This window comes from Lissotriton vulgaris, chromosome 1_1 (assembly GCF_964263255.1).
Source record: "Lissotriton vulgaris chromosome 1_1, aLisVul1.2, whole genome shotgun sequence".
Lineage (NCBI taxonomy): Eukaryota > Metazoa > Chordata > Amphibia > Caudata > Salamandridae > Lissotriton > Lissotriton vulgaris.
This window is the reverse complement of record NC_141685.1, coordinates 109820251-109845826: the sequence shown is the minus strand read 5'-3', so window position 1 is coordinate 109845826 and position 25576 is coordinate 109820251. Positions and strand designations below refer to the sequence as shown.

The window sequence follows — 25576 nt, the reverse complement described above, 5'->3', positions numbered from 1 at the left end:
GTTTGGTGTAAGGTTAAGGTTTGTAGTTCCGAAGACGAGGATTTATTTACATTACCTATAGCGCAACGGTGCTCATCTAATCCATTTTTATAATTAACAGTTTTACATATCACTCATGCACAGCAGATAATGTTGAGGCGATTTACATAGAATTACAGAACAGTACACAATAAAAAGGAAACAATATGAGATGGTCATGAACACAATAAAGTGGTGAATTTTTAAGGTTTTCGCAAGAGTGAGCAGAGTGGGCCGTGGTGTTCTATCCAGAGGCAGGTAGTCTCAAACTTGTGTAACTAGTTAACAATGGTTGTTGAACAAAGGTGATTTTTCAATCTTTTGCTTGTCAATGCGTCAGCTTCAGAGTCTTCTTTCAGCGTCTTTTCTTTGATGGTATGCAGAAGATACCTTTTGTTATAACTTTCTTTTATGCAATGTGTGCTTCCTCTCTAGAATTACAAGATGCTTTAGATGAACGTTATTCTGCCATGCTGAGGCAATTTGTCTTTCTGATAATATTTCAGATGAGGATGCTGAAGTGGTCTTTCTACATTATTTCTGATGCTGTGTGCACAGATATGGTTTTGCTCTGGGTTAATGAAATGCAAAATTAGAGACTTCACTTACAGGTATAGTACTTTCCTCGCCACACCTAGAGTTTTGGAAATTATTTAAACGTAGAATGCTGGATGTCCTTCAATTTTTCAAAATAATCCTTCTTATGGCACTGACATTCAGTTGCTTATTGCTAAATCTTGCTTTCTTCCTCCGTAATTTCAATCACCTAGAGTATTAAAATGAAATAGTTAATACATGTACATTTCCAAAAATATAATTTACAAGCCAAATTAATGCAGAATTTGGAAAATGTTGAGCTGTTTTTCCAGACACAGCACAGTGTAGAATGGTAGCATGAAAGTACTTGGATGTAGGAGGGAGGATTTGTAGAATTTTCAACAATTTATTAAGCTCACAAAGGATACATGTACCCTATGAAGTTGTAACATAGAACCCCAAAGGCAGATATTAAAGTCATATGGACTGGCACCAAACAGCTAATATAAAAATATATACTATTAATTAAATTTGTAATGCAGATTTCTGGGACTGGAATGACTCCCCCACGGACAAAAGGCATTTTCCCCTGCCCTGAGTTACCACCTACTTGTATCTGGTATCCTGACTTTTGAGTTTTGGCCTCAGTCTCAAGCAAACCTATTATGGGCTGCGAGGACTATGCCTAGACCAATCCCTCAAATATGGTCCAGAGTATGAATCAATAGCAATGAAATGAAGCCGTACTTTCATGTGTTCATTTTATTCCACCTGATTATCAGTTGTTAGGTTTTTCTGCACCTGGATTTACTGGGTGCAGAAAACCAAGACACAATTTTTTTCCAGACAGAAAAATTAGACTGCAAAGACGCATAAGACTCTGGGTGCAGCAGAAGCAGCCAAGACTTATGCTGTGTTTTTTTACTAACTGGGAGAAACACACAATTCTTCCCTCTGTTGGTGTTCACAGTCGTTGTCGGCCTGTGATTCGGCATTGAGTGCAAAGCGTACCGAGTATTGCTGAGGGGCCGAGCCGAGGGGGAGTTGACGAGCAAGCGGAGCGGAGCCTGGGACAACTGCCCGCATTTGTTTTGTGACCGGTTCCTGCTCCCGAAGATTTCTCCCGCTTCATTCGCGTCCTGTTATGCGGGCGCTTTAAGTTCTATGGATCTGTTGTGGGGGCAGGAACGGCTGCTGCCGGCACCGCGGTGCTAAGGTGCTGCTAGTGCTGCTGGTGCGGCGGCCGCTGCAGAGGTCAAAGGAGCCTTGGCCTGCGGTGCTGCTGGTGCGGTGGCTGCAGAAGGGCACAGAGGAGAATAGAGGAGCACAGAGGAGAATAGAGGAGCACAGAGAAGCCTTGGCCTGCCGCCTGATTTTACGTATTTACTAAGCATTGAGCAGAGCAGACAGAGCTGAGCCGAGGAGTGGAGGGAAGTGCCCACATCTGCCGTCTGTAGTGGGACTAGCTCTGGATTCCGCTCTTGCTCCTGAACGATTGCCAGCATTCTCCCTTGTACTCTTGTCAGAGATGAATAGCAACGAACAAGCAATGAACAGTGAGTGGTGAGTAACAAGTGGCAAGAGGTGTGTGGCGTGTGACGAGTAGCTAAGATTGATCGGTCCCTAAGTCGCTGAGCCATTGGAGCCTGTAATAAGTCTGTAATACAAAATCTTAGAAATTATGGAAAGGGGAAAGTGACAATAGACTTAGACCCTCTTGAAGCACCCCTCGGCCCCTGAATTACTCTGCATACCTAGACTACAGCCCTACCCGGTGCCCGGATGTTAATCAATCGGTTAATTAATTAATTAATTAAGTAAGTAACCAGCAGTACCGGTGGATTCTGTACAGAGGTGTGCTTTGTGGGTGTTTTCCCTTGGAGGTGTTTGGTGGTGTTTTTGTCCTATCAAAGCACCCTTTGGTCTTGTCACTGGCCCGTTTGAGTCTCTGAAAGGAGCAAGACTTCTTCTCCTTAGAGGGTGTATTATGAGGTCAGGAAAAGAGCGGCCACCTTTCCCTCCTATCAAAAGGAAAAGAAAAATACAACAAACACCGATATTAGATACGTTTAAAATAAAACTGGCAGTTGACATATAGTCCTTTAAATCATCTAAGGTCCATACATTTGGGAAACTGGGAAAGTCGCTGTCAAAGTTTGATTTTATGAAAGATCCAACTGATGCTATGCTAACATTGCTAACTAACCCATGTGATCTTCAAACTCCAATTAAACCACTGAGTAGAACAAATATTATATCCCCTAAGCAAGGAGTAAGTGAACTAGGCCACCCTAAATGTAAATGTAAATGTACAGGAATTTATATAGCGCAAATCACTGAGCGGTTTCTAAGCGCTTGCTTAGGGAACCCGTCCTGGTATTCCCCTGTGAGATAAACCCGGCAGGGTATCCGCAAGGTGAAAGCCAGGCATCCCGCCGCAAGGGGCCGTTGTGGAGATTAAGCAAGCTATTGCCCAGAGTCGCAGAGTGTGAACCTGTGAATCGAGTAGGCACCGGAGCGAGAATTGTCGAGTCCATGGACATTTTTAGGACTCAAGACTCCGCTGAGCTGGGAATTGAACCCTGGTCCCGGGCTGACCTCTGCTTCCAGGTCTGCCTCCTCTAACCAGTGAGCCACACTTCTCCACTAAAGCTGAAGTCGAACAAATGTCAAATTAAACTAAGGACCAAGTCAACCATTGGGGTCAAATAACGGACCTAGAGATGTTAACTATTCCACTTACTGGTCGTTCACAACAAAAGGACCCAAAATACACAAATCTAACAATGGGAGATACGCAGCAATTACTACCAACTTAGGCAGCCAATGCCAGTAGAAGTGCAAGTAAAAATCAGAAAAGCTAAAGTTATAGGGGAACCATCTAATTTGGGCCAAATAAATCAACCAGACCAAGAAGCTCCAAATGAACTAGATGGTGGGGTGAAAATCATTAGGGAAGCCAATACCCCACTGAAATCGGATCTTACTCTGTCTAAAATGAATTCAGTTCAAAAACAGGACCAGCCGAAATGTAATCAAAATAACGGATCTCAAATTAATAAGGATGAATACACCAGCAACCCAGAAACTCTGCAGCGTTGAAGTACTACGTATGAAAAATACGTTTTGAATAGTAGTCCACAATTCATTAATTCTTGTGACGAGGGACATGATTTTCAAGGACCACAAAAAGAGAAGTATAAGGACCTATCATTCATAAATGGGCAACACCATAACCCAGGTACTCAGGTACCAGGAAGTGGGAACGCAGCAGCAATTTGGTATTTATTCTTCAAAACCTAGCAATTAACTCTGGAAGCTTTAACATATCAGTCCAACAAAAAGGAGGTCCAAATAGATCTCTTGAGCGCTACGGCATTCTCTGTTGCTGGAACTGAACTGAGCAGAAGATAAGAACACAAAATAATCTAATAGTAAGGGCACAATCTCAGCCAATATCTACGTATGCAGAGTGTAGTTGTGCCCCACTAATTAAACTGGCTACCATTCCGGATATTTAAAAAACAATAATTGAAGATGTAAAAGTGAATTTTCCTAATGTGGGAATTCAACCCATCAAGACCGACTGCCCCTCTAAAGATCCAATAAAATGTAAAGACAATACTGTTGTTGTTAATGAAAAAATAGATGATAAAACAAAAGATCAAGAAGTGATAAACCTATGCTCAACACAATCAACAATGACAGACGCAGCTCCGGAAGTTCATCTATCAAAAAGACAGAGGAAAAAACAACAGAAAGCAAGAAATAAAGCTTCTAAAAGTTTTTAAAAAAACAAATACATCAGATATAGTGAGATTGAACACTGGAAACAACCTTGACTAAATATCATATTGTGAAGGTGAGGGTAAACACATGTCTCCAACAAAACCCTTTTACCCTCTATTTAATAAGGATCTATCGGAGGTACAAGCAGTTATGAAAAATAAATGCCTAAACAAGCAAGCTGATAGTATAAAAATTATAGAGAATGGGAACATTCAGTCCTTAGAAAAGCTGCAAGTGGAGGAATGTAATAAACAGGTGGAGAATAAGCCATCACAATTGGAAACAAATAGAGCAAAGAGTGAGAGTATCAGAGGGGATGAAACGAATAGAGATTTGTTAAAAGCCTGGAAGGATATTAAATTACCACAAGATCTGGGAATCGAAACGAAGTAGTTACATAAACATTGACAATTATGGTCTCAAACTGTTAGTAATCATTATGGAAGGTTAATTGAGCATGCTGAAGGTGAAAATAGCCTGGAACAAATTAAATTTAATAACCTAGATCAAAAAGAAGGAGTGGTGCAGGTAATTTTTGCGATGGAATATAAATCTAGGGGTACTAATGATATCTTGACTCGTGGAAAACATATTAAAATTGTGTAATGCAGTACCCTCATTAAAGGAAATTAAATGTACCGACATAGAATCAATTGAATTCCTCACAATCAAAAATAATCGTGAATCGACATTAGTAATTTGGACATCTTCTACTGCCGCCAGCCTTATTATACAAGAACATAATCGCTTTCAGGACTGGGGAATAAAAATAACAACTCCCCCTGCAACGTCCTTTTGTTTCAACAAAATTACAAAATCATAACCAAATGAGAACCGAGAATAATAAGAAATACTCAATATTAAAAAAAAACATAGGTATGACCAACGGTCATCTTTTAAAATCATTAGAGGGACAAATAGGAGACCTATTATTTGACACTGTCAAATTAGGTTGGCTAACAGCAGCCCTCCATAATATCAGGCAGGATTGACATCTACAATCTGAAGTTCCTTTAAGGGTCCCAACAATTATGAATGAAAGAGTCAGATTATGTTCGAGGAATATAAATGGGGTTCAAGCAAAGATTCAGAATAACCAACTCGCTACTTTGTGCTGTTTTCAAATCATTTGTTTACAAGAGACTTGGGCTGTAGTTCCTTTTAGATTGGAAGGGTATAGGGTTATTACTCATGAGCTAAGAGAACAAGTAACTATGGCAGACCTTGTGGGGGTTTGGCTATTTTTATATCAACTGAGCTAAAAATGGAAAGTGAAATGGACGTCCCAAGTCAAAACGATTATCTAATTGTCAAAATATGATACAAAGAACAAAATATAATTAAATCTCTTGTAGTAATCAACATATATAATTACAAAGAACAATGGCGACCAATTTGATAATTATAATTTTGCAGCAACTGGACAATGACATCCAACCTGAGTTTATTATTACCGGTGATTATAACATGAATATGCTATGATCTTACGATAGAGATGTTGAAATACAATGGCAAAATTACTTATGGTCAATTCCAAGTTTTTTATCAACTATGGGTATGTGGGAACAAAAGATGAAAACATCGGCAAGACTCTTGTAAAAGAATGAGAAACCATTGGTCTAAGAGTCCTAAATGGGCGATTTCCTCAAGATTCGCCACCAGCATGGACTTTTCAAGCAGGGGATCATAGGTCTAGAATAGAATATACCATAGCATCGTTGAATCATTTTCATTTTATTTCTATCAAGGAAATCAACCTGACACTGGCAAATAATGCAAATGTTTGGATTTTACTGCAATAGTATCCTAAACAGACACACGAGTTGAGCTTACCTTGCGCACGATCTGTAGCACACCTCTGGCATACCGCAGGCGCTCATTGAAATAAACCCGAGCCACTTTAAAAACGGCATTAAAAACTCACAAGCAAATATTCCAAGCTTTCTAAAATTATGAAATTTACTTTGTTTAATTCACAAGTTTTATACAGCTCCTGTTACAAAATGCAACAATGTTCACTGTCCACGTCCATCTATTTGCCCTTTAAAGCCCACAGCTCTGACACATAGATAGTCTGAAAGAATCACAATCAAACAACATGGAGGAGGTAACAAAGCAGTTGTAGTGAACAGATTAATGTAATGTTAGGAGTCCCTTTGGGAACGAGCAAACTCTCCTTTAAAAAATTAAAATACAAATTAAATTCCAGTGCTTCAAATCAACTTGTTACAAAGAGAAAACCCACAGTGTTCTGGCAAACTCAAATCTTTCATTTTATGATAAACAGAAAGTACAAACCTGATTCACTCTAATACAGGCAACATTACACACATTTTTTATTCAAATAGTTTGTTGACTTGAAATTTTAACCAGTGGTTTCAATCTCAAACATGTGTAAGAACCAGAGTTCAACAGAATCATTTTATATTTTTTATCATACTCCGATGTGTGTCCAACTTGTTATCAGACTTCATAAATAATGTTTTTGTAAGCTCCTTGGCATGTTTATATTCCATATAAATTCTTGGTCATTGAAGTACCCTAATTTTATGGAAGTTACAACTATGGTGAGTGAAAGGATATCGCTAGTACACTGTGGACACTGATGGAAATCCATGCCCATTTTATTATTTGTTTTTAATATTGTTCACCTCTACCCATTACAACATACGTTATAATCTAAAGCTGAAACACATTTTAGAAACTGAAACAGAAATTTGAGGAATAGAAACCAAATAAAATATACATTATATCAAATATTTCAGTTCATGGCGGCTAAGGCTGTGGTGACACTTGAGCCTTTCTCATAGACCTCAAGGCCTTTTCTCGCAGGTGTTATTCTAAATCATCAAGCTTTTCCTCACCATCACTTTCAGAACCCTTTATAGGTAAACTATCATCGTCCATTTCTCCTCTTTCCAACAATGAAGCAGGAGGGCTAGGTGCCCCCTCTGCATTAGAACACCTTTCTTTCTTGTGCTTCTTGTGTTTCTTGTCCTTTGTAACCTTCTTTTTCTTCCTGCCACCTTCTTGGTCAGAAGTCCTTACAGGAGACGGACTTGGTGAAGCACTTTGAGCTTTCTTTGCTGGTGGTGCGGGTGACTACGTTGGCGAGGGAGATCGTGATCTGGATGGTGATGGGGGTGGGAGCATCATTTTAGGTGGTGGCTCTGGTGATCCTGAGACGGATCTAGACGAAGACACTCTCCTCACAGGCAGCGGACTAGGAGAAGCCCTTTTAATCTTCTTAGGTTCATGTGTCCATGACACTCTCCTGATGAGCCTAGTGATTGGAGATGGTGATTGCTGTCTTCTTGGGGGTGAAGGAGAAGGTCCTCTGCGAAGAGGGGGAGGAGGAGTTGGAGAGATACGGGGAGGTCTTGACCGAGGGGAAGGCGAATGCCTTTTGTTCTGCAGTGGGGATCGCATTTCACGGTTTGACCTGCTTGGAGGGGATCCTTTTCTATGTTTTGAAGATAACGAAGGAGAGTGTCTCTTTGCCACTAGAGAAATTCTTTGTTTTGGAGGTGGAGATCGAGAAATGCTATGTTTTGGAAGTGGAGATGAAGATAGTCTTCTTTTAAGAAGTGGTGGAGGTGGGGGTATAACAGTTCTTCTTTTGGGAGGCAGTGAAGGAGTATACCTTCTCTGTATTGGTGGAGAATACCTTCTTGGAGAAGGGGAGCACCTCCGTGGAGGAGGAAATGGTGTCCTGCAACTGAGAGGTGAAGCTGATCGACGTCGTCGTGGAGGAGGTGGAAGTGAAGGAGTTTGGCGCCTTCTTACTGGAGGTGGGGATGGGCTTCTTCGTCGTCTTTTAGGCACAGGAGACTGACACCTCTTTGCCATTTGCTGCATTGTAGGAGAGAACTCTTTTTGACATCTTCGTGAAGGTGATGAAGTTCTTGAGCCTGAATGACGTCTGCGATGTGCCATTTCACAATTTTTCACATTTCTTTTAGGTCTCTCTTCAGAAGAGGATGATGAACCAGAATCTGTACCAGGTGAAGACTGCCTATTTTGTCATTTATACTGCCGTCTTTGTCACAGAATCTGCTGCTGCCATTCTACTCCCTTCGTCATCTTCAGATTCTGACAATTCCACTCTTTTCGTTTTTGGAGCTTGGGGTGGTGAAGATCTTTTTTCTAGGATTTTGTGTTTTGGTCCTGGAGACACCGAGCTGCAACCTTTCCTTTGATAACTGGATTGCTGAGGCGAGGGAGATCTGGGTTCTTTTTAAGGGGGGCTAGGAGGTGGAGATGGCCTGTGCCGCCTTCTAGGGGGGCATCCAGAAGGAGACCCGCGGGGCTTTTGAGGAGGACATGATGAAATTCGCTTTGATGGTTTCTTTGGAGGAGGCGGAGTCTTTGAACGTGAAGAAGAGGAAGACGAACTGCTGCCAGATAAAGAAGCTGATGAATGGCGTCTTCTTCTGACTGGTGTTCTACTTCTCCTGTGTTTAGGAGGAGGTGGAGGGCGCCTGGGAGGACTACGTTGGCGAGGAGACGACCTCCGCCTTGGGCTTGAGCGCCTCCTCGGTGAATAGGACCTGGAGCGTGACCTGTGGTGCCGCTGAGATCTGGAATGAGGAGGTGAATGTGACCTTGACCGGGACTTAGAACGTGATCGAGAACTGGCCCGGGGCTTCTTCTCCATCTCTGTTTTAATACTTTGCTCTGGGGATGGTTCTTGCTTGATGTCTGGGGTAGGTTCATGTTGCATTACTTTAATAATGTCACTGGTTGAAGTTGCTTCCTGAACAGAAGGCTCCCTTATTAACATAGAAGGCTCAGGTTCGGGAGGTTCTGGTTCTCTCTTTTCAGGCATAGGACTAGGACTGCGACTCTTTGATCTGTGCCAAGGAGATCGTGAATGGCTGTGTTTTCGCTCTCTTCTTCCAGGAGATCTTCTCCGCGGGGAAGACAACCTGGATTTGCGTCTTCTCGGACTTCTGGATCTTCTGTCCCAACCCCTCATTTCTCGATCTTCTTTGTCCTTTTTATCTTTCTTTTCATCTTGCTTCTTTAAAAACGCCAGCTTTTCTTGCTCAATCTCTCTCTGTTTAATTTCCTCTTTCTTCAGTTCCAGAAAAGCAGTGGGTATGCCAGCAATATTTTCTTGAGCACTCAAAAGAAGCGGCCAAAGCTCTCCCATGAATTCTCTGGCCTTCTTACCATTTAAAAACCCAGTAAATTAACACATTGTCTTCGAATCCCAGAATTTCAGTAATTCGCTTAGTTATTAATGGCTTGATAACTTCCATATTAACCTTGACCATGTCTACCTTTGTTTCCAGGCATTCTGTAAATTTTAGCTGTTTCAAAAGCTTCTTCTGTTTGTTGCTGAAACGATTCTCTTGCTCGGCACTTGTACCGCGGAAGAAGCCCGCGTCCATCTTGCCTCTCTGGGAGAGCTCTCGAGGTCCCACAATGCAGCGTGAACGGGAGGCAATTTCATAATCTATTTCATAAAATTTTGTCTTATCAGATAGAGGGAATAAATATAAGCGACCACGATCAACAAATAATTGATTTAAACCTAAATGGCCTAAGATATGAAAACTATACAACACTTCCGGGTGAAATAACAACAGTAAAATATAAGAAACTTAATTGGTCAGATAACAACAAAGATTCTATTACAAACACTGCGCAGGCAATTGTTGATTTTCACTTCGAAGGAGATTATTCGAATGCTGTCGAAAAATGGTCTCTCTTCACAAAGCAATTAATTACCAGTCAATCTCAATATTATGCTAATAAATGTCAGTGGAGGAAAAAAAACAGCATGTTCATTGGTGAAAATGTTGTTTGAAAGCCATCAATTCAAAAAAAAAATGTAACAGAATCCTGAGATTGGTAAAAAAGTTCCCAGTTAATTTAATTTACAGAGTAAAGCTTAAAAAGATAAATACAGGAGAAGGAGAATGGTCTGGAAGGACAAAATGAAAGAAAAGCAATAGTTGTGGGCAAAAGCTATATATGCTTGCAAAAGGAGTAATTCAAGTGCCACTTGTGTGGAGGGAGGAGAGGGACCAGGGGAGTGACAAGAAGCCCTCCGCCAGCCTCGACCCAGAATGTGACGTAGGTGGTCCGCCGACCCATGTGGCGCCGCCAGGGCTGATAGACCTCCGTCGAGGCAGCCGCCTGCGTGGAGGGCCGAGAGGGGAACAAAGGGTCCCCGTCCAGCGTCGACCCAGAGCGGGACGTGGGGGGTCTACTGACACCTGTGGCGCAGCTCAGCCGTGGACAAGGCCGTCGCCTGTCTAGAGGGCCGAGTGGGGCTCGGGAATGCGACCCGAGCCCCGCAAACCTCCTGCGACACTACAGGGAATCCCGCAGGAGTTTGAGGCGAGGCAGATGTGCCGTGGTCTGAAGGAGGGACCCCCGAAGGAGCCGAGCCAGTTGGCACTGGGGCGAAGCGGAGGGCCCCGCGCAATGCAAGGGATTCGCCGACGTCCCAGAAGGAGAAGGAGGAGGAGATGCCAACGAGGCCTGCAAAGCCGCTGTATATGTCTCCATCTGGGTTCTCGACGCCCCCCTCACCGGGAAACGGTGGATAGGAGAACGACACGCGGGCCGCATCACCAGCGGGGAGCCCACGCCCCCGGCAGGCCGAACACCAGCCCCCGGGGACAAGCTGCGACACTTACCCACCGGGGAGCAACGCTCGTGCGACATCGGAGAGGGTTGAGGATGCCGACGAGGACGGCCACTTCTGAAACCGCCTGCGGAGGCTGATGAAGCCGATCTTGTGAGATGCTGCCGAGAGTAGTTGCTTCCAGCGCTCCAGCCGCGACTTCTGCTTCAACAGTTGGCACGCCTCACAATCAGTGGTGCTGTGATCTTCCCCTAACTCCACATGCACCCTCAGCCTCCTAAAGCATTTTATTCATTCATTTGTATTTCTTTTTTCCTGTCATGGGGATGACTGCTCAGATATCCTTACAAGTAGGATCTTTTGAATTCTGCATGAACTGATTTACTAATGTTCCTAGTTGAAAATGTCATTTAGAAGTTAAATATATGTTTCTGATGTGAGGTAGGGTGGGTATGTGTGAGAATGCGTGCGAGAGAGAGTGTGTGTGTCTGTGTCTGTCTGTCTGTCTATGTCTGAGTGTGTGTGAGTACTTGAGCGTGGGGAGCCGGCTCTCACTATACTATACCAAAAAGAGGTATAGTGTGCAGAGTGTCCAGTGGATCACCCAGAGATTTTACAGAGGCTAAAGTAGATAATATTAATGCTCTTTTGTGGTAGTGTGGGGGAGCAGTTAGACGTATATGAGGGTAGTTTTAAGCATTTGTTGTACACACAGTGGCAATAAATGACACACGCTGTTGTACACACAGTGGTAATAAATGACACACACTCAATTAATAAATCTGAGACCAATTTATAAAATGACACTTGGTTAGATTCATTTTGCGGAACCACAGAATTTAATCTTGAGTAAATACGTTTTGCAATAGAAATTCTGTTCAATATAAAAAGTGGACAAATAGTGCAATTTTCAGACTTTGCAATGTTATCTTATGGGGTGAAGAAAACATTCAACATACATACAGGCAACATCTACTTCACAGCTTTCCAAACTTTTCATGTTGGTGACACATTTTTTGGAGATGTATAATTTTGGGACACAGTAAGGCAGTGTAGCGAGCGAGCGTAGCGAGCGAGCCCAAAGCACTTAACGGGGGCTCGAGGGGGTCTCCTGCGGAAGAAAATTTTGATATAAAAGTGGGCAAATGGTGCATTTTCTAGCAAATTTGAGACCATGAGGTTGAACACAGGCCCCTGCAGCGGATGCCTTTTGTCCACTGAGCCACCAGACCCGGCATACACACATCTTTCTTTCTCTCTCTGTCTCCCTCCCTCTCTCTATTTCTCCCTCCCTCTCTCTTTCCCCCTCTCTCTATATCTCTCTCCCTCCCTCTTTCCCTCTCCCTCTGTCTCACTCACTCTGTCTGTCTCTCTCTCTCCATCCCTCCCTTTGTCTCCCTCTGTCTCACTCACTCTGTCTGTCTCCCTCTCCCTCCCTCTGTCTACCTCCGTCTCTCTCCCTCTGTCTCACTCTGTCTCCCTCCGTCTCTCTCCCTCCGACTCTCTCCCTCTGTCTCTCTCCCTCTGTCTCCCTCTATCTCCCTCTGTCTGTCTCCCTCTGTCTGTCTCCCTCTCTCTCTGTCCCCCTCCCTCTACCTCCCTCTGTCTCCCTCTCTCTCTCTCCCTCCGTCTCCCTCTCTCTCTCTCCCTCTGTCTCCCTCTCCCTCTCTGTCTCTCTGCCTCTGTCAGTCCCTGTCTACCCCTCTATCTGTCTATGTCTGTCCCTGTCTCTCCCTCTATCTGTCTACCCCTCTATCTGTCTGTCTGTCCCTGTCTCTGCCTCTATCTGTCTCTGTCTGTCCCTATCTCTGTCTGTCTCCCTCCCTATGTCTCCCTCTCTCTCCCTCTGTCTCCTTCTCTCTGTCTCCTTCTCTCTGCCTCCCTCTCCCTCTGTCTCCCTCTCCCTCAGTCTCCCTCTCCCTCAGTCTCCCTCACCCTCAGTCTCCCTCCCTCTGTCTCTCTCTCTCTGTCTCCCTCTCCCTCCCTCTGTCTACCCCAGACTCCCTCCCACTGTCTCTCTCCCCCTGTCTCCTTCTGTCTACCACGGTTTCCCTCTCTGTCTCTCTCCCTCTGTCTACCACGGTTTCCCTCTCTGTCTCCCTCCCTCTGTTTGTCTCCGTCCCTCTGTCTGTCTCCTTCCCTCTGTCGCCCTCCTCCCTCTGTCTCTCTCCCTCTGTCTCTGGCCCTCTGTCTCCGGCCCTCTGTCTCCGGCCCTCTGTCTCCTTCCCTCTCTCCTTCTCTGTCTCCCTCTGTCTCCCTCCCTCTGTTCCCTCCCTCTCTCTGTCTCCCTCCGTCTCTCTGTCTCCCTCCGTCTCTCTCCCTCTGTTTCCCTCCCTCTGTCTGTCTGCCTGCTTCCCTCTCTCTGTCTTCCTCCATCTGTTTCCCTCCCTCTGTCGCCCTCCTTCCTCTGTCGGTCTCCCTCTGTCTGTCGCCCCCTGCCCCTGCCTCCGTCTCCCTCCCTCCGTCTCCCTCCCTCTGTCTCCCTCCCTCTGTTTCTCTCCCTCTGTCTCCCTCCCTCCATCTCTCTCTGTCACCCTCTGTCACCTCACCCCAGCTTTCCGGGCACACACACAGCCCACCTGAGTACTTCACAGGTCTTTAAAAGACCATTCACTTTTTAATGAGGCTTGGTTGTGAATCGCCCAGCCCCCATAGAACAGAGTGTCTAGGAATGCCTCTTAATTAGCAGCAGTGCTAAGTGCCCGCGACACACCCACCATTTGCAGGCGACACAGTACTGTGTCGGGACACACAGTTTGGAAAGCTCTGACCTACTTACAAGACCATTCTTCGGAAGTTAAGGTTAGTATTGGACAAGGTTCAGTTCAGAACCAATAGTGCACCACCAGCGGCACGTGGGTGCCCGGGTGCAGGTGCAAGTTCAAGGTTGGAAACCCAATACAAATTAAGGGGGACTGGGGCAATCAGACAGAGGCTGCTTACAGGTAAGTAACAGCGGCTTGGGGGAACTAGTCTCTGGGAGTTGAGGCCAACACTGGACATGGCCCAAGGCAGCACCATGACTACACCAAACCACCAGCGGTACGGGGACGCCCGGGTGCAAGATGCCAACACAGCATCAAAGACAGGCCAAGTTGGAAAAGATCTGCAGGCTCAGGCCAGGAGGCTGGTCGAAGGAAACCAAAAGCTGTCATGGTAAGTTTCGATTCTCGGGAACGTAGCAACACCCTTTGTCCTCTTCACCAAAGCCCAGGACGGATGGTTGCAGGGGTGCATTTTGGTGTCAGAAAAGGCATACCAGAGCACCTCAAGGTTGAGGGGGTCTCCTTGCAGAGGCTGCAGGTAACATGTGAGTCCAGACGATGTCCGCTCATGGTGGACTCTCGCTCTAGACTGCCTGGGATCGATCCTCTAGAAAGGAGCTAATCTAACTAAGGGCTGAGCCCTGAATGCCAGCCTTCTTGACATGGTCCACCAAGATCCCATGGTTGACCGTGTCAAAGGTGACCGAGAGATCCAACAGCACCAGGGCCTATGGAGTACCCCTGTCAGCCCTCTCTCGCAGCGAGTCCAATACCGCCAGTATTACAGTCTCCGTTGAGTGGGCAGGCCGAAAACCAGCTTGGTGTGAGTCGAGATAGTTGGATTGTTCAATAAAATTGGACAGGCACTTCACCACATGAGCCTCCAGTACCTTTGCCAGGTATGGGAGCAAAGAGATTGGGCGGCAATTCAACACGATCTGGGGATCTGCCCTGATTTCTTCATAAGGGGAATCACAATTGCCTCTTTAAAGGCCTTAGGGACACAACCCTAGAATAGGGACTCATTCAGAAGAGAGAGGGCTGGACCCGGGAGGTCGGTGAAGGCTTCTTTTAGGACGTTTGGTGGGCAGCGGTCCGTAGGGGATCCAGATTTTACTTTAGACAAAAGGTCCTGGAACACCTGTGTACAGTAGTTCTCTGCAATCTTCTCTGCTGGTGCAAATCAGTAGTGCCCGGCTCTTCTTAGGTCATCAGGAACTGAAGTTCAGAGACTGGGGATGCTGCCTGAAAACTAGATTTAAGGGCGTTACAAGGGAGTGACAGGTGGTGTCCAATGGGCCCTTTGACTGGGGTGTCTACGCCCTCTAACATGCCCACCTTCTGTGAGAGGAGGACACAGTCCTAGCCCTAACTGGATAAGACCCATCATCTTCAAGATGGTGGGCACTGAAAAGCGTACTTGACCTAGCTTCCAGCACCCGAAGGCTGGAGTTGGCAGAGGGGGGCACATCTCCTCTTCTATCAAAGGTTTCCCACCTGTCCTGCCACCAAAAAGGGGGTGAGGACAGGATGGAGGCCAGCTCCTTCGAATAGGAGAGGCTGGGGTCACATTACAAAGGAGGAAAGACCTTAGAAGCTTCCCACCACGGACGGCTCTTCCTGTGCAGGGGGAGACGTGAACACCTCCACCCAAGAAAGGCATTGTTCTCAGCCTCAGAGTGCGCAGGCACTCTCCCCTGAGGTCAGAACACACTCTGGTGGTAACAGGCTGGCTCGGGCCAGTCAATGACCACACTAAGGATTGGTAGGTTTTAGGGGACCCGTCTAAGGGGCCCTCTGTGTGCAATTTTTAATGAAAGTGACACTGGAATCAGTGCAAGTATTTTATGTTGAGATGCTTGGTGCCAAACATCACATATTTCAGTGAGGCCATCATGGAGCTGGCGAACTCATAACGACGAGTGTCCAGCCTATGTACTTACTATGACTTCCCGGGTTCACTTACAATATCCAGGAATCGACTAGAACAGTGATTCCCAAACTGTGGTCCGAGGACCCCCAGGGGTCCGTGACACAATCCCTGGGGGGCCTCAGGCTGTAATTTTAAAAGCACAACAAAGTTCCTTGTATAATTTGCAGTTTTCTAGCAACAATAAAAGTGTCAAGATAACGTCTGTGATTAATGTACCTCCTGGAGCGAGATCTAGTGTCCTGAGGGCGAGATGAGAGTTTTGTCAAGTGGCAGCTTTGACTTATCTAATGTAGCACAGAGGGTTAATATGCCTACTGCAAAGAATGTGTACCATGCATTTTAAAAAACTATTTTTTATGTGCATAGGTTAGTGGGTTACTGCTTTTGTAACCGAGATTCTTTTGTTATTGTGCAGTTTATAAGTGATGATCGTAATCTAGCACAGTAACCTAAAAACTGTCATCAAAGAGCTGCTTGCAACCTGCATGGTACAAGTTAGAAACATATGTTTGTTCCAAGTCTTTCATTATCATGATGCTGCTAAAAAGGTCTATTTGGGTGGAAATACATTTTTATTGTTAAAGTCAATGCTAGCCACTGTGTTATGTTCTGAATTCTGAGTTTGTGCTTCTCCGCTTCTCCAGACCAAGGACTCTTTAAAATGCCTACCAGTATGAATGTGAATCCTACACCTTGTACTCGCATTTGCCTTATGTAACATTTTCTATACACTGGTTTACACGTATGAATCATTGCATTAGCACACATAGAACTTGCAAAACATCATTGTTTTCCTGATTGTTTATGTGCAGGAAGGGATACCTTCCTGTACATAAACAATCACCAGAGGTGATATGCTTTTTCTAAGCGAGCTGCAGAATGCAACACACATAGAAGTGTGGCTCAATGGTTAGAGTGGCAGACCCTGATGCAGAGGTCTGGCAGAGGTCTGGCCCGGGACCAGGGTTCAATTCCCGCCTCAGCGGCTCTTGGGCTCAATTTCCCCGGACCTGATCATTCTTGCCTCGGTGCCTATTCTAATCATGGGTCCCACTCTGCAACTCTGGGCAATAGCTTGCTTAATCTCCACAACGGCCCCAATAACACTAGGATGCCTGGCTTCACCTTGGGGGTGCCCAGAAGTGGGCACTTCACAGGGAAAGGCCAGGAAGGGTTCCTCAGCGGTATTCGTACATGCGCCGAGATGCCTCATGATGATTCGTGCACTATACAAGTACCACTACATTACATTACATAGAAAGAGGAAAAAAACAAGGAGAAATGAATACATATTCTCGTTGCACCTCCCTACGCCTTCCCTGGGGAGCATAGCATTCAGACACATTTGCAGATTTACCATTTCTAGTAAATCTGGAAATGTGTCTGGTTTCATGGGTGTTGCGTGGGAACACCCACAGCAACACCCATGGAACACCCCTTTCACGCAAAGTGCTTTGTGCAAAGGGTCCATATTTAGAAGACCAGTAAAAGTCACGCAGGGTGGCTTTTCCTGGCTTGGAAATATGGGGCACTAAAATGCGCCACTGGTGCGTCACGTTTTGTGACGCACCCGTGGTGCAAGGAGCTTGTGTGTGTGATGTAAAGTGCTCTTACATCCTTCAATGGTATGAGAGATGCTATAAAGCAAATGAAATACATGTGACAGAGGGGCTATGGAGAGATGAGAGGCACTGATGGAGGGTGACAATAAGGGAATCATTGAAGAATCCCAACAAAGATTGTCGTATCCTGGTTCATAGTAAGGTCATCATTTACTATTCTTTTTTTTTTGTGTGAAAAACTTTATTGTGCAAAAATATCATTACAAGTATGGGCCTACAACCACAGGGGCCGGCCGCTAGGACATGGGAAGCAATTGTATAAACTCACAAAGCAGAGACCGAGCTCTAGAGGTCCAGCAGAGTACAGGATACATTTTCAGCAACACAGGATGTAAGCAGGATATAGATGTTTTTAATTTTTAGAAAGAGAACAGAAAGGGAAACAAAGAAACAAAACTCAAGGCGGAAAGCGTTCTAGACAATGTCGTGCTCAGATGGGGGGGACCTACAGTACCGGATGACGAATCAGGAGGGCAATAAAGATGATCAGGGGGGGAGGCAGTAGGGAAGTCAGACAATCAGGAAAAAGGAGTAAATCGTAACAGGAACCTCAGGATCAGGGGGACCGAGAAATGTCTGGAGTGTCTTCGAAGGGGGGTGTGCAGATGTTCCCTCGGTAAGCGTTCCATTGACCCCAAATTTTACTCCACGCCCTAGGCTTGCCCCTAGCCAAATATACCGTCTTCTCTCTAAACATGCACCAGTCCATATTCTCCTTCCATACCGACACGGTGGGAGGCCGTTGGGAACCCCACAGCTGCGCAATATCTCTTTTTGCGATCATGTTCCCAAGTGCCGCCCACCGGGCCTGGGCAACGTTGTAATCATTTGGCTCCCACACATTCAACAAACATCTACGAGCCTCAGGCTGCAGAGCGACCCCGGTGACACATTCCATGACCGCATGCACACGCTGCCAATACGCCGCCACCTCACGACACTCCCAGAGGATATGAAGAAAGGTGGCACTCATTCCACATCCGCGCTTGCACAACCCGTCAGAGGAAAAACCCATAGCAACCAAACGAGGACCCGTAACATACACACGATGAAGAATTTTGAGCTGCACGAGACGGAGACGGGCAGGAATAGCGACCTCTTTCGGGGAGGATAGGGCGGACTGCCAGTCCTCGTCATCCAACTCCAACCCGTCTCCGGTCCAGACCTCCCTGAGACGCACAAGGAGATCTGCTCAATTGTTAATTAGTTTCTTATAGATCAAGGAGATCGTACTATCGGGCAGATGACCGTCAAGTATACGGTCCTCGAGTGGGGAAGATTCAGGAACCGTAACACCAGCTGTGAAGACAGACAGCAAAGCGTGGCGAACCTGCGCATACCTGAAGAACTCCCGATCCCCCAACTCGTACTCACTTTGAAGCATCGCAAAGGTCTTCACCGCGCCCTTCACCCAGAGATCACCAACTCTGCTAATACCAATCATATCCCAGTTCTCAAAACCTTTCGTTGTCCAGAGGCATCCCAATTGTTCAGAAGCATACAAAGGGGTCGCTTACTATTCTTTAAAAGCTGATACAATTCAATATATAATGATAAATTTGTTGTAGAATGAACCATTATTTCCTAAATTTTCTTGGGGGCAGAGCCTCCCAAAGCCCCCTTTGCAGAGGTCAGGCTCATTCACTGCACATGGCGTGCACTGTATTTGCCAGGGCTGCTTTGGGTTTCAAGTCTGGCCCTGGAAGGAACCTCGTACTGCGAAATAAAACCAACCATTTAAAGGTTAGTCACCGAGATGCAGCACTAACCTTTTGAGAATTCTTTCAATATAAAATACCAAAATCCTTAGTAATTTGAGTATTTGTTTTGTGTGCACGCGTGTGTTTATTGTTTTTGAATTACTGTTTTAATGTTTGAAATTTAAATAATACAAATTGCTTGGTGGTCCCCGGCTTCCAGTGGTGACTCAATGGGGGTCCTCAGGAGTCAAAAGTTTGGGAACCACTGGACTAGGATATTGCAGGGGCATCAAGGGCCTTTCATGCAGATATGCCCTAACAGGGGGGAGAGGATGCGGTGCAGCAGTCAGAGCTGCCGCCTCGGGAACTGGGGATCCGGGTTCAAGTCTCTGCTTCAGCGCAACATCCTGTGATTCTGGGAAAATCACTGTCTCTCCCGGTGCCCATAGACAGCGTCTGTAAACCCACACAGGTGATGAGCCGCACTATATAAATCTGCGAACTTTAACTCACTGCCTGAGATATGTGTAAGGCACCCCTCTAGCAGTGTTCATGGGAATGGCACACAGGGATGTGTCAAGAATAGAAGTCCCCATAGACAGCGTCTGTAAACCCTCACAGGTGATGAGCCGCACTATATAAATCTGCGAACTTTAACTCACTGCCTGAGATATGTGTAAGACACCCCTCTAGCAGTGTTCATGGGAATGGCACACAGGGATGTGTCAAGAAATAGAAGTCCCCTCGGGCATATGAATCTGAGTAAAAATACTCAAGCAACTTACAAAACACACTTCACTAGGTATATATGCAGCAATCAAACAAGGGCCATGCAAAAAAGTAAAATCCAAGTCAAGAAAACATATTTCATAATAAAATAAAACACAGTTTGATCATAAAAACATATTAGAACGGGACAGAAATACAAGGAAAAGTTTAGTTCCTATTAGTAAAAAAGGAAACACAGGGAAATGATGAGCACAGTTAAGCTTTGCGTCAAAAAACTGTTGTCTCTCAAAATGTCATGTGTTTTTCCTTAAGCATCGACGCCCAAGGGGACTTCTATTTCTTGACATTTGTCTTTTAATGCCCACTCCCTTTGGTGTTTGGGTCCCTCTCTTTTATTAGAGACACAGGGATGTGTGCCAGGTCGGCTCTTCAGTTTTGTCAGTAGGTGACGGAGTCTGAATTTAATAATTGTCCCACTCAGTAAGAAGGGATCTATCACCCAATCCCCTTCTTCTCTGTCGTCGTCAGTTGTGTATGCGTCCTCCGGGTGATGAGACATCGATGCCACCGGAGGGGGCGGCCTGATGATCGATGAAGGCAGAGGAAGAGGCATCTGTGGGACAGATTAGGTCGATTCTGAGGGAGGAAATATGCGGTAGTAGTCATCAAGCACATGTTGCAAATTAAAGATGAGAGACATGGGCATCTGCACAGTTGGATTCTCAAGTGGTGGTTGAGTATTAGGCTCAGGGTAATAATCATATCCTTGGTCATCATCAATATCTTGGCATTTGATAAGAAGCTCGGAAGGAGTACGAGCAGCACGGAACCGGTCATCCTCTTCCGAAACCTCCTCATTAGCCCCATAGTCAAAAAGCTCCACAGAAAGATTTGGAGATGGTTGAATTGGCAATAGATCCAAAGAAGAGTTCCTACGTTGACATTGAAGTAGGTAAACATCCGTCGTTCCTGAAGGCGGCAAAAGTGTTGCTGAAGATTTCAAGGGGACTAGAGACATCAAAGCTGAAGGTGGAATCAAGGATGCCGCCGCGGACTCATCGGTAAACGACGAAGAGCGTGGTTGAAGTTCCGTAAGGAAAGGCTTCTGTGCTGTCGACGAGGCAACCGTCGACGAAGCAGGTGGAGCCTTGAGAGCCATCGACTGTCTCGTCAGCGAGGAGGCATCCGCCGATGACTGACCGGAGACAGGCCTCTTTTTTGTCGACGACAAAGTGAGGGAGGTTGCAGACGAGTGAGGCTTCACCGACACCATGACAAACGTTGACGGAGAGGACACTGACAACATAATCATTGTAGGTTGAGGAGAAGAGAAGGTGGAAGTCGTCGTTGTAGCAGTGGCGACGGAAGTCATCATCGTCGAGGAACCCATTTTTTAGGCAACTTTGTCACAGTAGGAGACGACGCTGGAGACTTAGAGGTTGATCTCGGAGGCGTAGAGGGCATAGGTAGTCCCTCACGGAGCAGGAGCCCTTTGTGAGGAAGAAGTCAGGACTTCATGAGTAGAGGTGTGGTCTTTCTTGAGCACCTTAGCCTTAGCAGATACCGTCTCCGTCTCACAAGCCCTCTTCTTAGAGATAACAGTCCTGAGAGAGGAATCACTCTCAACATCTGATAAGGGATTATGCTTGGTCTTGAGTTTCTGTAACCACAGAAGTAGACGTCCCTCTCTGTCTCTTAAAGTCTTTTGAAGAAAAGTCCTTCAGATTTTACAATCTCTCACCTGATGTTCAGGGTGGAGGCAATAGATACACTTTTTGTGGGGGTCTTCAGAATGAAGCCGGAATTTCCCACAAGACTCACAGTGTCTGATGAGTGACCTCTTTGTAGTAGACAAAGCAGTGAAGATATTCTGAAGAGTTTCTGAAGGGAAAAGGTAGTTGTACTGAGCAGAGCTCAGGGAGGCTCCCTTCACACGACGTGCAGTAGAAAATCTGAGAGCCTGAGCCTCTGAGGAGAAGGTTCCAGAGGGCGCTGTTGCCTGATTGGCTGGAGTTTGTACCATATCTAATGACTTGGACAAAATATTAAAGTGACAAGTTTTTTCCTATTAACGTCCATGTTGCAATACTTACTATTGCTCTTTTAGCTATGCTTTCGCTATGCTATTGCTATATTGCTATTCTATGTACCGTGGGAATCCCACTTCGTTGACGAGGAATGATTCAAGCATGTGAATCTCTGAAATATACCCCATTACTGGAGAACAGCAGTTTTCTCACTACTGAAGCTCTTAACCAAGTTGCTTTAGCCTTTGTCGTCTCTCACATTGACTACACTAACTCTTTACTTTGGCATTCCAGCATATCAATCAAAAAGACTGCAACTAGTACCAAACCAGGCTGCTAGATTAATCTATCGCCAGCCAAGAATGCAGTATGTAACCCCTCTTATGAAAAAGTTACATTGGCTTCTAGTAGTCGAACGCAGTGCATTCAAGATGGGATGCCTCCTCTTTAAAGCGCTACATGCCAACTGCCCAGTGTCTGTAACTACTCGGGTCCAGAGATATATCCACACTCGGGATCTTAGGTCTTCCCATTTAAATCCCCTAGCTAATCCGTCCTTTAAATGCTAGAAATTGGGGGCGGGGGGGACTAAGATTTGTGGTCCTGGCTCCTAAATTTTGGAATTCTCTCTCTCATGACACTAGATAGATGATATCATATCCTCAATTTTGGAAACTCTTAAAGACCTGGCTATTTCGCCAGGCTTATGAATGAATCACTTAGTGGCAGTACTCCCTTGTCCGCAGTGCCATGAAACCTTGTGGAGTGCGTGCGCTTTATAAGTATTTTTAACATAACATTTAATGTCGAACAGGAGGTAAAGCAGCTCACCACTCAGCCATCCTCAGGAAAGTAAGAGTAGCATAGTAAGGAGCTGACACAACAACACAGGGCCCATGTACTTCTCACAGTTTACTCATCAACGGCAGACGTGGGAGTTGGCCCTTTGCAGAGCTTCTGTAGGGATCTTGCATGTTCCATCTCCATGTTCCATTGCCTGCTTCCCCAATGCGTAGCCTCGCTGGGTAAAGCATGACATATGGTATCTGTTCTTGGAGTAGCACCTTCTTGACATTCTGAAACTCCTTCTGGGCCGCCTGCACCTGTGCCGTAAAATCTGGATAGAGGGTATTGTTTTGGTACGTGATCGTTCCCTTCTGGTGAGTGATCCGTAAGACAGTGTCCCGGTCTCTAAAATTGAGTAATCGAGCGATTATGGTGTATCACCTGGAGGAGGGTGCGCCACCAAGGAGCGATTAGCCCGCTCCACCGCAGACATAGGTGACAAGTCATCCGCGCCGCATATCTCCCGCAGCATCGCCTCCATGTATTCTTCAAGGCGGCCCACATTTGTTGATTCCGGCAGACCCAAAACTCGAATATTATTGCGCCTCGATCTCGCCTTGATATCTGTAGTCATCGCCGCTACATGTTGTAGCCCATCCTCTGCGTCTGATATTCTCTGTTCCGCTTCCCCAATGCGTTCCGCATGTTTGTTGAGTTTGGCCGAAAAGTGATCCATTCTCCCATTGAAAGCCTCGATCTTACCGTCATTAGCTTGAAGACTGGCCTGAATGGCAGCTAGCGATTTCTCCAGTGTTGAGGGTCCCTGGGAGGCCAATTCCAGCTCTGTGTCAGAGGCCGCGTTTTGAGTAGGTTTGCCCCCCTTACGCAGCTCAAAGGTGAGGCGTGGTTGAATCTTCTCTGGTTTTCCCATTATGGCCTCACCCTTCAACAGTCGGCAATTTGCAGACCACAAGTACTACCCCTCGTTGTATTTAAACGAGTCACTCCTAGGGGCCGGTCAGAGGGAGTAGTGATGCAACCCAGTTGGCCCCAACTACTAACTGCCCCACAATCAGTCCACAACAGCAGGGAATGTTCAGCAGGAGACTGTGAGTGAGACACTTTAACACTGCGCACCACACAAACAGGCCAGAAGGGTGTAAGGAATCCAACAGTCAGGTGTCTCGCGGCCCAGTACGGAGCGCTCGCCCGCAGTGCAAAGCTACAACAACAATCCAGCTGTCTGAAGCAGCGTCTGTTATTCAATACCGCTAGGAGAACCGCAAGAGAGAACCCGCTCCCAGGGGGCCAGCGCCGTGTCACCACATCCTCGTGCAAGTCCCAGCACCGCTAGCCACTCCGCGTCCCCCAAGAGGTCCGGATAATGAAGGCGCCACCTCCCGCTGCACAGAAATTGGTCTCTGAAGGCGCCAACTGGGCAAAGGTGAACGCGTGCAGCGTTGCTTGTAAATAACACAGGGGAGAGATGTAGATGTGGGTGGGGGCTAATTGTCTGAGCGCCTCAGCAACGAACGGCCGCTCTGACATGGCCGCCCCTCATGAGGCCTAGGTGCGGCCTAGTCCGCCAGCTCGTGCCAGCCGCAAGCATGTATCCGCAGCCAAGCACGGCCGGCCGCACCCCGGTACAGCACACACTAGTGTCCGCAGCCCCCTGGCAGGTCACTTATCTGCGGTCACGGCACCACTGCAGTCTGCAGATACTCCGTTGTGTCCCAAATGAATCTCCGCCTTCCCAGATCGCTGCCATGGGCAGTAAGGGACCACAGCACGGCTGAGCCAGGAGAGTCATGGTGCCATTACACCCGTGCAGACGGCTCACCCCTCTCACTGCCTAACGCTCCTCCGGGCAATCGTGACGATCAAAAACCACCTCAGCCGATCAGTCGCTACATCAGCTACACAGCTCCAGCGATACAGAAAAATGGTCCAAGACCTCTATGTTTTTACAATACCTGAATTAATCAGTAAATTTTACAGTTCAACAAACTCCGAGGCTTGTCATTACAGATCAGCTCAACTCAATAAATGTATCTCATTCTACAAGACATGAGAAATTCAAAACAATTCGAAGAAAGCGGCAGAAAAAATTGTATTCGACCCAGAGTAATATTTAATATTTCTAGGTCAACAAGTTCATCATTTTGAACATTATTATAGTTAATAACAGTGGTTGCCCCAATTAGAGAGTGCAGATAGAAAAAGTTATAGGTGATAAAGTGTGTGAGAGATTAAGATGGAAAGGAATTCACAGAGAGTATTTGTGACATAAAATAATCATAACAATTTCCTATATAACATACGAAAAAATTAATTGATCGTACTGTTCAACCTGGCCAAAATAAAAATCAATTTGCTCAAATGTTTTTTCTTAAATGTTCATGACTCATCAGTGTCAACAGTAAAGTCTGCACATCAATATACAGAAACAAAATGGTCCAGGTTTTTTATTACTAGGGGCGTCGACGTTTCGGCTCGTCTTTAAGGCCTGTCGGTCAGTTAAGCCTTGGCCATGCGAGTCTTCATCAGGACAAAAAACTGGAGGGGCAACCGGGGGTGATAGATGACCCTACAACAAAAGACAATAGTTCTATAAACTGCTGCCGCAACTGCTATAAGATAAGACCCTAATCATGTCTCAAAACACAGCTCCAGCGGCAAAAGCCATGGATGGCGTGGTGAAGGCAGGATAAGTGAAGGATATTTATCGGCGGCCGGCAGAGCAACACTATAGTGCGGCCATCTTGCAGATCGCCAGGCCACACCCCCCTCCCTGGGGATTAGCCTTTTACTGATGGGATAGCACTGTTCCTATACCATGTTCCGAGGCATCAGTCTGCACAATGAATTTCTTGACATAATCTGCAGATTTCAGAGCAGCTGCAGAGCACATCGCTTCCTTCAGCGTGTCAAAAGCCTTTAGACAGCTCACAGTCCAGTTCACTATTTTTGGGCATTCTTTTGGAAGTCAGTTCTGTGAGGGGTGCCACAATGGTGCCATAATCCCTCACATGCCTCCTATAGTACCAGGGAAGCCAAGGAAGGCCATCA

The 25576-nt window shown here is 46.0% G+C and overlaps 1 long non-coding RNA gene across 1 annotated transcript in view; it reads right to left on the bottom strand.

Moving 5' to 3' along the window:
- Window positions 1–237: 237 nt before the first annotated feature.
- Window positions 238–25576, bottom strand: part of LOC147737641 (uncharacterized) — a 66459-nt gene continuing 41120 nt past the window's right edge. Inside the window, exon 4 of the long non-coding RNA XR_015299338.1 lies at window positions 238–784. This is a non-coding gene — a long non-coding RNA (uncharacterized LOC147737641). The remainder of the gene's footprint in view (window positions 785–25576) is intronic.